This window comes from Sus scrofa, chromosome 9, assembly GCF_054392235.1.
Source record: "Sus scrofa isolate SSC_HxYL_T2T_F1_AM1 chromosome 9, Sscrofa_HxYL_maternal_Yorkshire_Landrace_v2.0, whole genome shotgun sequence".
NCBI lineage: Eukaryota > Metazoa > Chordata > Mammalia > Artiodactyla > Suidae > Sus > Sus scrofa.
The window spans coordinates 143,608,028-143,621,308 of NC_139391.1; the positions used below are offsets into that span (position 1 = coordinate 143,608,028).

The 13,281-nt window shown below is 42.2% G+C and overlaps 1 long non-coding RNA gene across 2 annotated transcripts in view; it reads left to right on the forward strand.

The window, feature by feature from the left end:
• The window catches only part of LOC146400263 (uncharacterized), a 56,483-nt gene that overhangs the window by 20,407 nt on the left and 22,795 nt on the right, over positions 1 to 13,281 (forward strand). For both annotated transcript variants that reach the window (XR_014816907.1, XR_014816906.1), the window contains exon 3: positions 2,174 to 2,283. This is a non-coding gene — a long non-coding RNA (uncharacterized LOC146400263). The remainder of the gene's footprint in view (positions 1 to 2,173; positions 2,284 to 13,281) is intronic.

Genomic DNA, 13,281 nt, shown 5'->3' on the forward strand with positions numbered 1-13,281 from the left:
GGGAGGGGGCCGGGGACCGAGGCTGGGTGACATGGCCGCGTGGTGGACGAGGCGGATGGCATTGGAATGGACGTCAGTCGATGCTTCCAGAATGCTTCAGAGCATGGGAGGCGATGGAGGCCGCTGCAGGGAGGGCGGCCGGGCAGGCGAGGCCTTGCGTTTGGGACTCGCACACGCGGCGGCGGAACCCTGGCATCCCTGGGCGCGGCCACGGATGCAAAGCGCGCCTCAGCCGAGGGCCGTTTTTAGGAGCCTGGGAGTCGCCCAGAGGAGGGGTGACTGATCCCGGAAAGGGCAAGCGGCAAATGTGTGGGGGTCGTGGGCTCCGCACGGTCACTGTTCGCAGCTCTGTTTATTCCCCCCCACACCCCGTTTTTACACGGTCTGAATCCTTTACACCTGTCTAAACTGTCGTTAGCCCCCGAGACGTCGAAAACCAGGGGCAAGATCTGGGCGGTGGTCTCAGCAGCCTGAGGCCGACAAGGCCCCCTCCGCGCGCCAGCGACCCTTTCGCTGTCAGGGTCGCGAGGCCGCCCCGGGGCAGCGGGCGAAGCTGCGGGTGCGGAGGCCGCAGCCCTGGAAGAATCCAGGGCCGAAGCTCGGAGACGTCGGGCGTCAAGCGGAGGAGGGAGGCGACCGCGAGCCCTAAACGGACCGTCAGGGGGCGGCCAGAGCAGCAGACGGAGGGCGAGGCCGTCAAGGCAGGTCCGGGAGGATCTTTCCAGACGTGAACATCGCAGGAGCCTTAAATGCCGACTCCACTGGAACCGGCCCACTGACTCCGGGAGGGATGACGATAAACCATTTCTGATGCAACCACGTTGAGACCCTGGGAGGAGGTCCGTCTGGCCTCTGACACGGAGAACAGCCCCGCAGGGCAGGTGTAGCGGCAGGAAACCCCACCTAGAGAATGGCTGTCCTTGCTCCATGACGGGCAGGCAGGGAAGGAGAGGGGCGGGCAGGTTTGAAGAGAGAAAGAGGAAATTAGTCCACCTGCTGGGGCGGGTTGAAGGCTGATTGGCAGTGCCACACATGTGTGCAGGTACCTGCTTTCATTTCTGTGAGATTTTTCTAGGACTGCCTTTAATGTGGTATAGTGCAAATATTAAGTAAAACATATACTTAAATGATGTATATGCATTTATCTTTACCCAGCAAGCTCCCAAGTGGATACTAGCAAAAATATGAATGACTTATGTATGAAACTGTTACAACTCTAGGAGTTCTCCTGTGGTGCAGTGGGTTAAGGATCTGGTGTTGTCAGGGCAGCGGCTCGGATTGCAGTGGTGGCTCATGTTCAGTCCCTGGCCGGAGAACTTCTGCATGCCTGAATGCTGCCAACGCGGCCAAAAAATAAATAGAGAGACTCTTGGAGTTCCCATTGTGGCTCAGAGGAAATGAACCTGACTAGCATCCATGAGGTTGCGGGTTCGATCCCTGGCCTCGCTCAGTGGGTTAAGGATCCGGCGTTGCCGTGAGCTGTGGTGTAGGTCGCAGAAGGGTCTCGGATCCCAGGTTGCTGTGGCTTCCAGCCTCCTCAGGAGCAGAAGCGTCAGAGAGCAGAAGGGACCCGAGCAGGCCCTTCAGAGTAAGTGGCTGCCGGTCTCTTTCTTTACATCAGTTCGCTTTTCCTTTGGTTTACGGTGTCATAAACTCACGTTCTGATTGTCTTCACCCTTCCTCTGCAATAATATCACAGGATCAATTTTCTTCTGTAAGCCCTGCTCCCCTTCCGTAAGTTTGGTTTCTCGATGTTCTTGCTGTTTTAGTCTCTGTATTCTCCGCGTTTACATTTGCTGCATTTACTGCGACGACCAGATGATCCAGGACTGGTTTTAAGACGTATCTGGTGAAATACCCTTTCTATTCTCTCTGCTCTCCCAAGGCGGGTCATCTGGGCTTTGTTCGTTTTAGTTACACATGAGCCATTTCACACTGTCAACAATTTTAAGTATATTCTTTTTTACAACTAACTGAGTTTTTCTTTTTTCAATAGTTCCACCCAAAGAAGCTACATGTAAAATATACAACTCTACCAATACGTTTCATTGTCCCAAAAGTAGAGGAAGTGTAGCCGTACGATGCAGAGGGAGGCCTGTGTGTTGTGGGTGGACCTAGGTTGGGGTGATTCTTCCAGGTATCAGGCTGATTAATTATTTTCATTGTTTTTCAGTGCACTTATTTGCTCCAGGCTGTGTTCAACCAGGACCCTTTCTTGTACCTCACTCGAATGTATGAGTGTCTTCCCTCAGCCTTCACCTCCGTCGCTCTGGCCCATGTCGGGTAAGCAGCTAGGCTTTCCTCCTGTTTGTGGTCTTTGAACCTGGAGGACTTCCTTATCATTTTGTGTGCACATGGATGTGTGCATGTGTGGATGTGTGCATGTGTGTGCGTGTATGCACCTGTGTGGGTGTGCCTGTGTGTGTGTGTGTCTAGAGACAGACAGACAGGGACAGAGTCAAAAACAGAGTAAAGCAAGTATAAATATGTTTTCTAGGAGCCAAAGTCAAATATTTAAATGTTGAACTTAAAAAATAAAAAGAATCTATCCACATAAATGAAAACTCCTCAGTACTTAGATGACAAGTCTATTTTTTGTTTATATGACTATGTGTCTGTAGTATATACAGTTAAATTAAAACAGCAGTAGACCTTGCTGTACAGTGGGAAAATAAAAAAAAATAAAAAAATAAAAAAAAAATAAAAAAAACAGCAGTAGACAAAACAATCTAAATATAAAACTTTCATCTTTATAAAGTCTTATGTGTATGGACATCTCATAGAAAAGAATTAAAATCTACACGTTATCATCTCAGTTTGTTTTTAGAGGGCTTATGTGTCATATTGCTTTCTCCTAACTACCTTTCTGTAGTACTTGAATTATTTTCCAATAACTATAATTATTTCTAAAATAAGAGCATTTTATTAAGGCTAGAATACAAACAGATGTTTAGATTACTGATGTACAAGGACAATCCCAAATCAGTTTCTGACCAAAGTGCACTTGGTATCTAATAATTCCAAATATATTTTCCTTCATTGCAAAACACAAATTCAAAGCTTCGATTAGGCTTACGCTTCACTCCCCAAATCCCCAAAGATTTTCCTCACAATAAAAAGCAGGAAACAGGGAGAAGGAAAACATCATCTGGATTCATTGATATTTTTTTGTGTGTTTTTATTTCCTGGGAGGCTGGCGAAGCAGTAGGGCAAAAAACAGGAGGTGTATCTATGGAAAACAGGAGAATAAAGTTTTCATTGTTTATATGTGATATGATTGCCTAAGCAAACACCAAAAAATAAAAAATAAAACATAATAGAACTTGCCTGTCTCTTAAGAGTCTGTTACAGTGCTAAACTGTAGGATATGCAAAAGCAAATGCTGTCCTTTAAATCGGCACTCTTCAAATTCATAAAATGTACCTGCAGTTTATACATTTTTAAATTAAAATATTTTCCCCACTTGATTAACCCATTATCTCAATTACAATGTCTTAAAAATCCACATTTTCCACTAAAAATACTCAGCTACTGGGCACATGAAAATGTCTTTGAGAAATCTGAGGGAGTTCCCATGTGGTTCAGTGGTCATGAGCCCGACTAGTATCCAGGAGGATGAGGTTCCATCCCTGCCTCGCTGGGAGGGTGAAGGATCCGGCCATTGCCTGAGCTACAGTGTAGGTCGCAGTCAGCTGGGATCCCATGTGGCTGTGACTGTGGTGTAGGCCGGCAGCTGCAGCTCCGATTCCACCCCTAGCCTGAGAACCTCCATATGCAGTGGGTGCAGGGTGCGGGGTGCGGGGGGAGGGCCTCCCCACCCCCCAAAAACACAAAGCCGATGTCTGATGTTTGGCTGCCTCACACAAGCCCTGCTCCCCTGAGGAATGGTGGGGTGGCCCCCCCTCCCTGCAGCGATGGCAAGTGTCAGCACAGCCTCCCCAGTTCTTACCCTCCCATTAGCCAACCCAGTTTCAGCTCTGGCTTTCACGCACAGGTCTTGTGCACCTGAAATCACACTTTTCATGCCAGCACTCTTAACGAGTGGTTTTCCCCTTAGGCTGCACCAGTACATTTTAACATCCATAAGCCAAAGGGAAAAGAGAAAGAGTGGCACTTGTCAATTTTAATAAGTTGTTTTTTTTTTATGAGCGGGAGACTCACAGATTTGCTAGTACTTACTTTGATAAATGCATGCATAAGTGTTAAGAGCTTAAAAGAATTGCATACCAAAGTAATTTTTTTTCAAAAGTCGAATATCTCATTTTTGCTGCTTCCCTTTTGTAGTGGTTATGTAAAGCTTGTGAAAATCACATTATTCCCTTCAAACGGTTTTGAGAAAGTATTTTATCAACAAATCTTCTGAAAAATAAATTAGTAAATAAATGATTCACATAGCCTGAAATAAAGCGAAGAAAGCCAGAGGGCTGCCTCTGCGATACATCATAACCTGTTTTAAAGTCCTCTATCTCCTCTCCCCAACCGATATCTATTAACTTAAAAAATTGCAGAAGAAAAAAAAATACTAAAGTTCAAGAAATAATTACAAAGGAAATACTTTCAGCATATTCTTTACTTTCTTATTATTGTTACTCTTTTCCAGAAGGTCAGGGAAAAACCATTGTCGCTCTCACACATGAAGCAATACTGTCCGAATCAATACTGAGTGACGCTGGGGTAGCTGATGATTCTAAGTGTTTCGAATCGGCCACTTTAACTTGCCCAGTGCCGCAAAAGCGCTGTTCTCCACCAAAGACCTTGTCATTAAGTTGAGGACAGTTTTAGTCCATTAGCATAAGATGCGTCACAGGGTAGGAGTGACTAGAGCACATCAGCCCCCGTTGCCATGGCTTATGACACGTCCTTGTGCTGGGAATTGGTGTGCTTTAATTCCATTAAATAATCACACCGGATATAGCGTGCTGTGTGGCTTCTGCTGGTTTATATTTTCAGTGAATCCCAGGGACATTGCGACAGGTGCTGTCCCGTATAGTCGTTGGCAATTCCAAATGCAGGGGATCCAAATGATGAGCTTGTAGTAAAAAAAAAAAAAAAAAATTAAAATCACATCAGCAAGATTCCTCAGCTTGTGCCCCTGGAAGTCAATATTGGGCAATGTTTCCATAAAAATCACAACATTTCTTAAGTATCTCCTTTGAAATAAATGTGATTACAGGGTAATGTTTCACGGATCTCAGATGAAATGTAGACTATATTGAGTTGTTATTCTACTTGGTTAATTTTAAAGAGAAATTTTCTTATAAACTTTATTTTAGAACACCTTGCAAATTTTAAATTAATAACATTTGAAAAATTAAAGAAAAAAACTCCATCTGTCATAATTATGCAATATTTTAAATCTTTGTATAGAGTTATATATAAATTTGATCCTATTGTTCAGAAAAAAAATGCAGTGTGTTTTTTAAACCTAACGTCATTTAACCTCCTGTACATTAAGCGCAACATTAAAAACAATTGCTTACACATATTTGAGGGAGGGATAACGTTTATTTATAAAAAGTTTACTGCATGTATTTCAGAAAGTACTTAAAATTAGAACAGAAATTTAAAAGTTACCCTATCTCAATGCTGCTCAAAAATATTCCCAACTAAAACTGCACTGTATATTTCAAACATGCAGCTCTCTCTATACATGTGCAGGACCATGTGACCGTATTTTCTGTTAATGATGTACTATAAGAAAAGCTGGAACATCTCTTTCAGAGGCCAGATTATAATAATGCGTCATAATGTACGCCCCAGTTCTAAATGTGAGACTCATAGGAAGTTTTAGATCTTTATCTATATGAAAAATGCTGAAATAATTTTTTTTTCTCTTTTTGGCTGCACCCTTGGCATGTGGAAATTCTTGAGCCAAGGATCAATCCCAAGCCACAGAGGTGACAACTCTGGATCCTTAACTCACTGAGCCACCAGGGAACTTCATGAAATAATATTTTCATGTGTGAGCCTTTGTTCTGAATCCAAATTATTTTTTAAGATAAATTTATGGAAAAGGAAAAGGGAAGAGATACAATAAAAACCAATCTTTCCTGTAAGTAAACAGCTACTACCACAGGTAAACAATGACCATTATGGTACATTATGGTACATCATTGTCTGGATGTACCAAGACTTGCTAAACCACCAATATCTGTAGTAGTGTATTCGATGATTTCCTAGAAGTGGTTTATGAGCAATTTTTTTTTTTTTTTGGTCTTTTTGCTATTTATTGGGCCGCTCCCGCGGCATATGGAGGTTCCCAGGCTAGGGGTCCAATCAGAGCTGTAGCCACCGGCCTATGCCAGAGCAACAGCAACGCAGAATCCGAGCCGCGTCTGCAACCTACACCACAGCTCACAGCAACGCCAGATCGTTAACCCACTGAGGAAGGCCAGGGACCGAACCCGCAACCTCATGGTTCCTAGTCGGATTCGTTAACCACTGCGCAACGACAGGAACTCCAGCAATTTTGTTTTTCACACCTAACATATAACCTGTGGAAAACTTGACATATTGTCACGGCAGTCCTCATGCCTCTATTAATGCTGAATATCTTCTCTCATGCACATTTTCTAATTTAATGGCCCTTAAATAGAATTTTGTGGTTGTTTTAAGTTCCTTTTCCTCTAGTTACAAGGGAATATGAATATTTCTCTTAAAAAGTTTTATGAGCCAAATGTGCCTGCCTTGTTCGTGGTTTGCCTGTGTTTTTACTGAAGCTGTCCCTCTTTCCCTAAACAGTTTTAGGAACGTGTTGATAAGTATATGCATTGGATTCTCCCCCAAGGTGGTCACACGACTTTATATGGCACTAATGGCAATTTTTGACATGTGACGTATACTGTTTTACTTTTGATAATCTTCAGGAAGTCTCTTTTTTGCTTCAAGACCATAAAAGTATTTAAGCAACTGGTTTTTCGAAGGCAAAATAGAGAGTGGTCTGTGCAGAAGGCCGGCACTGCCACCCTGCCCTCCCCAGTCTTGTCCTACAGAGCGGGGTGGGGAGGGGGTTACTGGGAGCTGAAGCTCAGTCTTCCAAAGTCAGACCCAAGGAGGGACCAGGGTTGGCTCTTTGGAGACAGCCTGAAGGGGCTGGTCTCAGACAGTGGAGGGTGCACTCAGGAGAAACCTGGTCCTACCATAGGGCAGGGAACCACTGTTGGGGCATGTTCAAGGAGAGGGCAGAGACACTGTAAGAGCATCTTCCCTTGTGCATTCTCAGGCGACAGGACACTGCCTGCAAGAAGTCCAGGGGCAGGAGTAGCCTCCACCACCACTGTGGAGCCTGCAGAGGTGGGTGCCCGCTAGGAGACCTGTGAGCAGGTGCCAAGCCCTGCACCCACTATCCCAGGAGGAGGCAAAAACCATGGTAGACACACACACACAGGCAATCCAAACACAACAATAAAGACAGCCATCAAATCACAAGAGAAGAGAACAAAAGAGGAAGGGAAAAAATACCTACTAAAATAAATTTAAAACAATTAAGAAAAAGACAGTAAGAACATATAATTACATTAAATTTAAATGGATTAAATACTCCAACCAAAAGATGTAGACTGGCTGAATGGATATAAAAGCAAGACCTGTATATATGCTGTCTACAAGAGGCACACTTCAGATCTAGGCAAACATACAGGCTGAAAGTGAAGGAGTAGAAAAAGATATTTCATGTAAATGGAAATCAAAATAAAGCTGGAGAAGGAATAATCATACATACAAAATAGACTTAAAAATAAAATAAAAAAACAAGAGACGAAGAAGGACACTATGATCAAGGGATTAATCCAAGAAAATATAACAATTTTAGTATATATGCACCCAGCATAGGAGCACCTCAAAATATAAGCTAATGCTAACAGTTGCAAAAGGAGAAATCAATCTGCATAGCCCACACAATCTTAGGGGGCACTTTAACACCCCACTTACATCAATGGACAGATCCTCCAGACAGAAAATCAACAAGGAAACACAGGCCTTAAATCACACATTATACCTGATAGACTTAATTGATATTTATAGATCATTCCATCTGAAAGCAAAAGAATATACATTCTTCTCGAGTGCACATGGAATATTCTCCAGGATAGATCACATCTCAGGACATGAATCAAGCTTCAGCACATTTAAAAAAAAAAAAAAACTGAAATCATATCAAACAATAGAAAACAATAGAAAAGGTGAATGAAACTAAAGGCCGGTTCTCTAGAAATATCAACAAAATTGATAAATCTTTAGCCAGACTCATTAAGAAAAAAAAAGGAAAGCGCTCAAATCAGTAAAATTAGAAGTGAAAAGGAAGAAATTACAACTGACACCACAGAAATATAAAGGATTTTGAGACTCCTACAAGCAACTATATTCCAGTAAACTAGACAACCTGGAAGAAATGGACAAATTCTTACAAAGGTACAACCTTCCAAGACTGAACCAAGAAGAAATGGAAATATGAACAAACCAATCTCAAGTACTGAAATTGAAACTGTGATTAAAAACTTCCAACAAACAAAAGCCTAGGGCCAGATGGCTTCACAGTTGAATTCTATCAAACATTCAGAGAAGAGTGAACACCTATCCTCTGAAACTCTTCCCAAACAGTGCACGGGAGCACTCCCAATCTCATTCTATGAATCCGCTATCACTCAGATACCACACCTAGATAAAGATACCACACAAAAAAAGAAAATCACAAGCCAATATTGCTGATGAATATAAATGAAAAATCCTCAACAAAATATTAGCAGACTGAATCCAACAACACATTAAAAGAATTATACACCATGATCAAGTGGGATTTGTCCCAGGGATGCAGTGATTTTTTTCAATATCCACAAATAAACCAGTGCGATGCACCATAGGAACAAACTGAAGAATAGAAACCACATAATCATTGCAATAGAAGCGGAAAAATATTTTGACAAAATCAACACCTATTTATGACATAAACTCTCCAGGAAGTGGGCATAGAGGGAACCTACCTCAATATAATAAAGACCGTGTATGACAGACCCACAGCTAACATCATTCTCAGTGGTGAAAAGCTGAAAGTATTTCTGCTAAGATCAGAAACAAGACAAGGATGTCCACACTCACCACTTTTTTCAGCATGGTTTTGGAAGTCCTGTCCATGGCAGTCAGAGGAGAAATAGCAAGCAAAGTGATCCGAACTGGAAAAGAAGACAGTCGCCTCTGCAGATGATGTGAAACCATACATAGAAAATCCTAAAGATGCTACCAAAAAACTGCTCAAGCTCGTCAACGAAGTCCCGTAAGTTCTAGGCACGAAATTAATACACAGAGGTCTCTTGCATTCCTATGTTCTCACAATGAAATATCAGAAAGAGAAGTTAAGAAAACAACTCCATTTACCACTGCATCAAAAAGAAAAAATACCTAGGAGTAAACCCACCTAGGGAAGCCGAAGACCCAGACTGTGAAAAGTCTAAGATGTGGATGAAAGGAATTGAAGGTGACACAGACAGATGGAGCGGTACACCGTGTCCTTGGATTGGAAGAGTCAGTATTCACAAAACGGCTGTACTACCCAAGGCAATCTACAGATTCCGTGCCATCCCTATTAAATTGCCTGGGGCATGTTTCACGGATATAGAGCAAATAAACTTTAAATTTGTATGGAAACACGAAAGACCCCAAGTGGCCAACGCAGTCCTGAGAAAGAAAAACGGAGCTGGAGGAATCAGGATCTCTGAGTTCATAGTACAGGGCCATACTGCCATCAAAACAGTGTGGCACTGCCACAGAAACAGAAGTACAGATGAATGGAACCGGATAGAAATTCCAGAAATAAACCCACATACGTATGGTCAACTAATCTACAACAAATGAGGCAAGAATATACAATAGAGACAAGACAGTCTCTTCAATAAGGATCCTGGGAAAATGGCACTGCTACGTATAAGATAATGAAATTAGAACGCTCTCTCATATCGCACGCAAGTATAAACTGCAAGTGGATTAAAGACCTACATAGAAGACCAGATACTCTAAAACTCTTGGAGGAAACCATAGGCTGAACGCTTTCTGACGTAAACCGCGGCCATATATCCTCAGATCCACCTCCTAGAGTAACGGCAATGAGAACAAAAGTCAGAATGTTGTAAAAACGAGCAGAGACTGACTGAGCACAGTATGTGATGGAAACCGCAGACGATTCGCTACAAAGACTCACACAAAGGATTTAAAATGTATGAAATATGTTCTTTCAGTTCCTCCTCATTCAAGAACGAATGATATTTCTTCCTCACAGTGGCCAGAATCTTGCTCAGTCTGAATTTCTTTATTTTCTATTTCCTCCTGGTAAAATGAGCCTTCTTCTCCGGGGACCCTCATTAAAATGTCAGGCAATTCTTCTTGTTTCCTGATGACCAAGGGGGCGTCTAGCTAATGACGGTCCCTCTGGCTTTAAGACTGGAGGGCAAGCGGCTGCAGCTTGAGCAGCTGGGTTTTATCCATGGGGTCAGCAGCTCGCCGTGGGGCGAGGCGAGGCGTGGGGAGATGGGTCTGCCCCCTTCGCAAAAGAACAGTCACTTCCCACTTGTCGTCTCAGGCAAATAGGTCCCCGGTGGCTTGGCACCGACATACTTTGCATGGATGTTGCCGCGGGGAGCATTGACTCGTCAACAAGTTGCCTGATATTTTGCGTGTTACCATGCCAGCTTCTGTTTTTTTCTAGCAAATACATCAGTTCTATTATTTGAATCTGGGTAGCTGGCTTATAAAAGGATAGCTCCTGCCAGAACCCAGCACTGCCCCAAACCATCTTGAATGAACAATGAATCCTCAGGGGTCAGTATTGCTGTGTTCACTGACAGCTCACATTATTAAAGAAAATGGTTTGTGTTCCTTTCTGTCAAGTCAAAATGGTTCTCTAATATGTCAAACAAGTGCTTGTTTTGAATAACTGTCAGCTTTGCCATGGCTGCAAGATTAAGGTCAAAGTTGACAACTGAGCAGATATTGACAACCCTTCCCAATAAGCAGAGGGGGCAAGAGCCTGACAGCCCGTTTTCCGCTGGGCTCTCGGTTCTTCTTGATTCTGTTTAGCCCTTTTACTATTAGTCTAAGTAGGGATATAACTGCTGAAAGCAAAACGATCAGGTTTGACATTTCACAGAGATTAAGTTCTTTAAAAACATTCTCTCGACCATGTTTGTAGTCTTGAGCCCTTACGAATGCAAGCCAAGTGTCTGAAACGATTTAATCCGTGTGTATCTAACGGAGATGCTCTAGTTTCCAAAGAATGTTTGCTGTAAGCACACGTCTGCTGGTGACACACGACTGGCTAAGCCTGTCTTGGGACGGATGATATAAAATGGTCCGCACCATATATCATTATCCTAGAATATTTGTATGGGCAAGTTTGTTAAAATTTTCAGATGTCCTTTACCAAAAAAAAAAAAAAAAATGAAATGCTTTTGTTTGTAGTATTAAACGCAATGGTCTTTTAAAAATGCATGTAAATTGTGATGAAGATACACGTGTGGATTTTGCCTGCATGTTCACCTTCATAGTTACTCACCTGAAACTTGTTCAGTGTCACCTCTAAGACACAATTGATTTTCATGCAAATGTCACATAAGATTGAATAGCTAAAGGGAAGTGTTTCACAAATTAAATGAAGAAACTCACTTCCAAGGGCTTCAACGCATCTGTCGGTCAGATTACTTTCAATAGGGTGACTTTGTTCTCAAGGTCAAAGGACTTCCAACACCGTAAATAGAAAACTCTCCCGCCATCCCCAAAAGATAACTGTAAAACGCATACCTTTATGTCAAGAAAAACTCTAAATCATTTGACAGCAAGGTGGGCTTTATTTTTATTTTCCCAGCTTGATCACATGTAACTACCTGTAAACAAGTTTCTGAAATAATCTTGAAAGTCATTATTTTCTCAAGAAAGAAAAACTTCACTGACATTCCACCTCTATTATTAGCTGGATACACTTGTTTTATTTGTATCTGAGATTCAGCCCTACAGCAATCACAGCTCAGAGTAAGTCTACAAAGAGGCTGCCCCACAATGGCTTCTCTTCTGAAGCTTTCTGAGGGCTGCTGCATTCACAGTGACCCATAGAAATTCCTCCACTGCATTCTGTCTCTTTGATCGAATACCAGGAAAATCCCTGGACTGCAAAGGACTCCGTAAGTAGAACTCTGTCAAAAGGAATATTCTGTTTGGCAGTATATATGTGAAGCACCTCCAGTCCGAGCTGAGAGACTTGAATTTTCTTGTTCTATGAAAAATACCAATGGAACTTAGCTTTACATCCCACTGCTCTGAGTTCCGCGTGCCTTCCCACACTGTCTGGGGATTCAGAGGAATATGGCAACCAGGGGATTTTATACCAGTAGACACAAAGGTGCTGCTACTTAGAAAACAAGAATATCTTGGTTTAATAAATGGGACCTTGCATAGCAGGTTTTATTCTTTCTCATTTTTAAAAATGTGTTTAAAGTATGGTTGATTTACCGTGTCGTGCTCTATTACTTTTTTAATTTAAAATTCCCTAAAAAGCTCAGTTTCTCCAGTTTTACTCTGTATTGTAAATATATGGGAGGAAAATTTACTGATACTTTCTCATTATTATAGCATCTCACATATTAAAACTATTTACAGAAATCCAAACAATTGGGATTATTTGTACAGAGAAAAGCTCTTATTTTAGAGAGAAATTATGTTCACAAAATTCATTTATTTATAATCGTTAGACAATGATGGAAAGGGATTTCACCGTTTAATAACAAAAGTCCTCTCTTATAATAATAGTCATTACATTGAAATAAATCAGTTTCTGTTGGAAAACTAATGGCGCTCACAATGTCAGTATATATGTCCCGGGACAGAAAAGAGATTGTAAGAAAATACATTATGAAACTTTTTGGGTTTTGGTCTCAACACTTTTTGCGGGGGGCTTTGCCTGCAGCATGCAGATGTTCCTGGGCCAGGGATCAAACCTGAGCCACCGCAGTGACAATGCCAGATCCTTAACCTCCTGAGCCACCAGGGAACTCCTCCACACGTCTTTTCTTTTGACACAAAATTCACACCACATAAAATTAACCATTTTCAAGGGTGCGATTCAGTGCATTTCGTGCATTTGCAATGCTGTGCAACCATCGCCTCTTTCTAGTTTCAAACATTTCATCACCCAGAAAGATGCTGCATACCCGTTAAGCTCTTCTCTCTCGAATCTCCCGGCAACCTGCAATAACCTCTCCCTCTCCCCCTGTGGATTCGCCTCTCCTGGGCATTTCACATAAA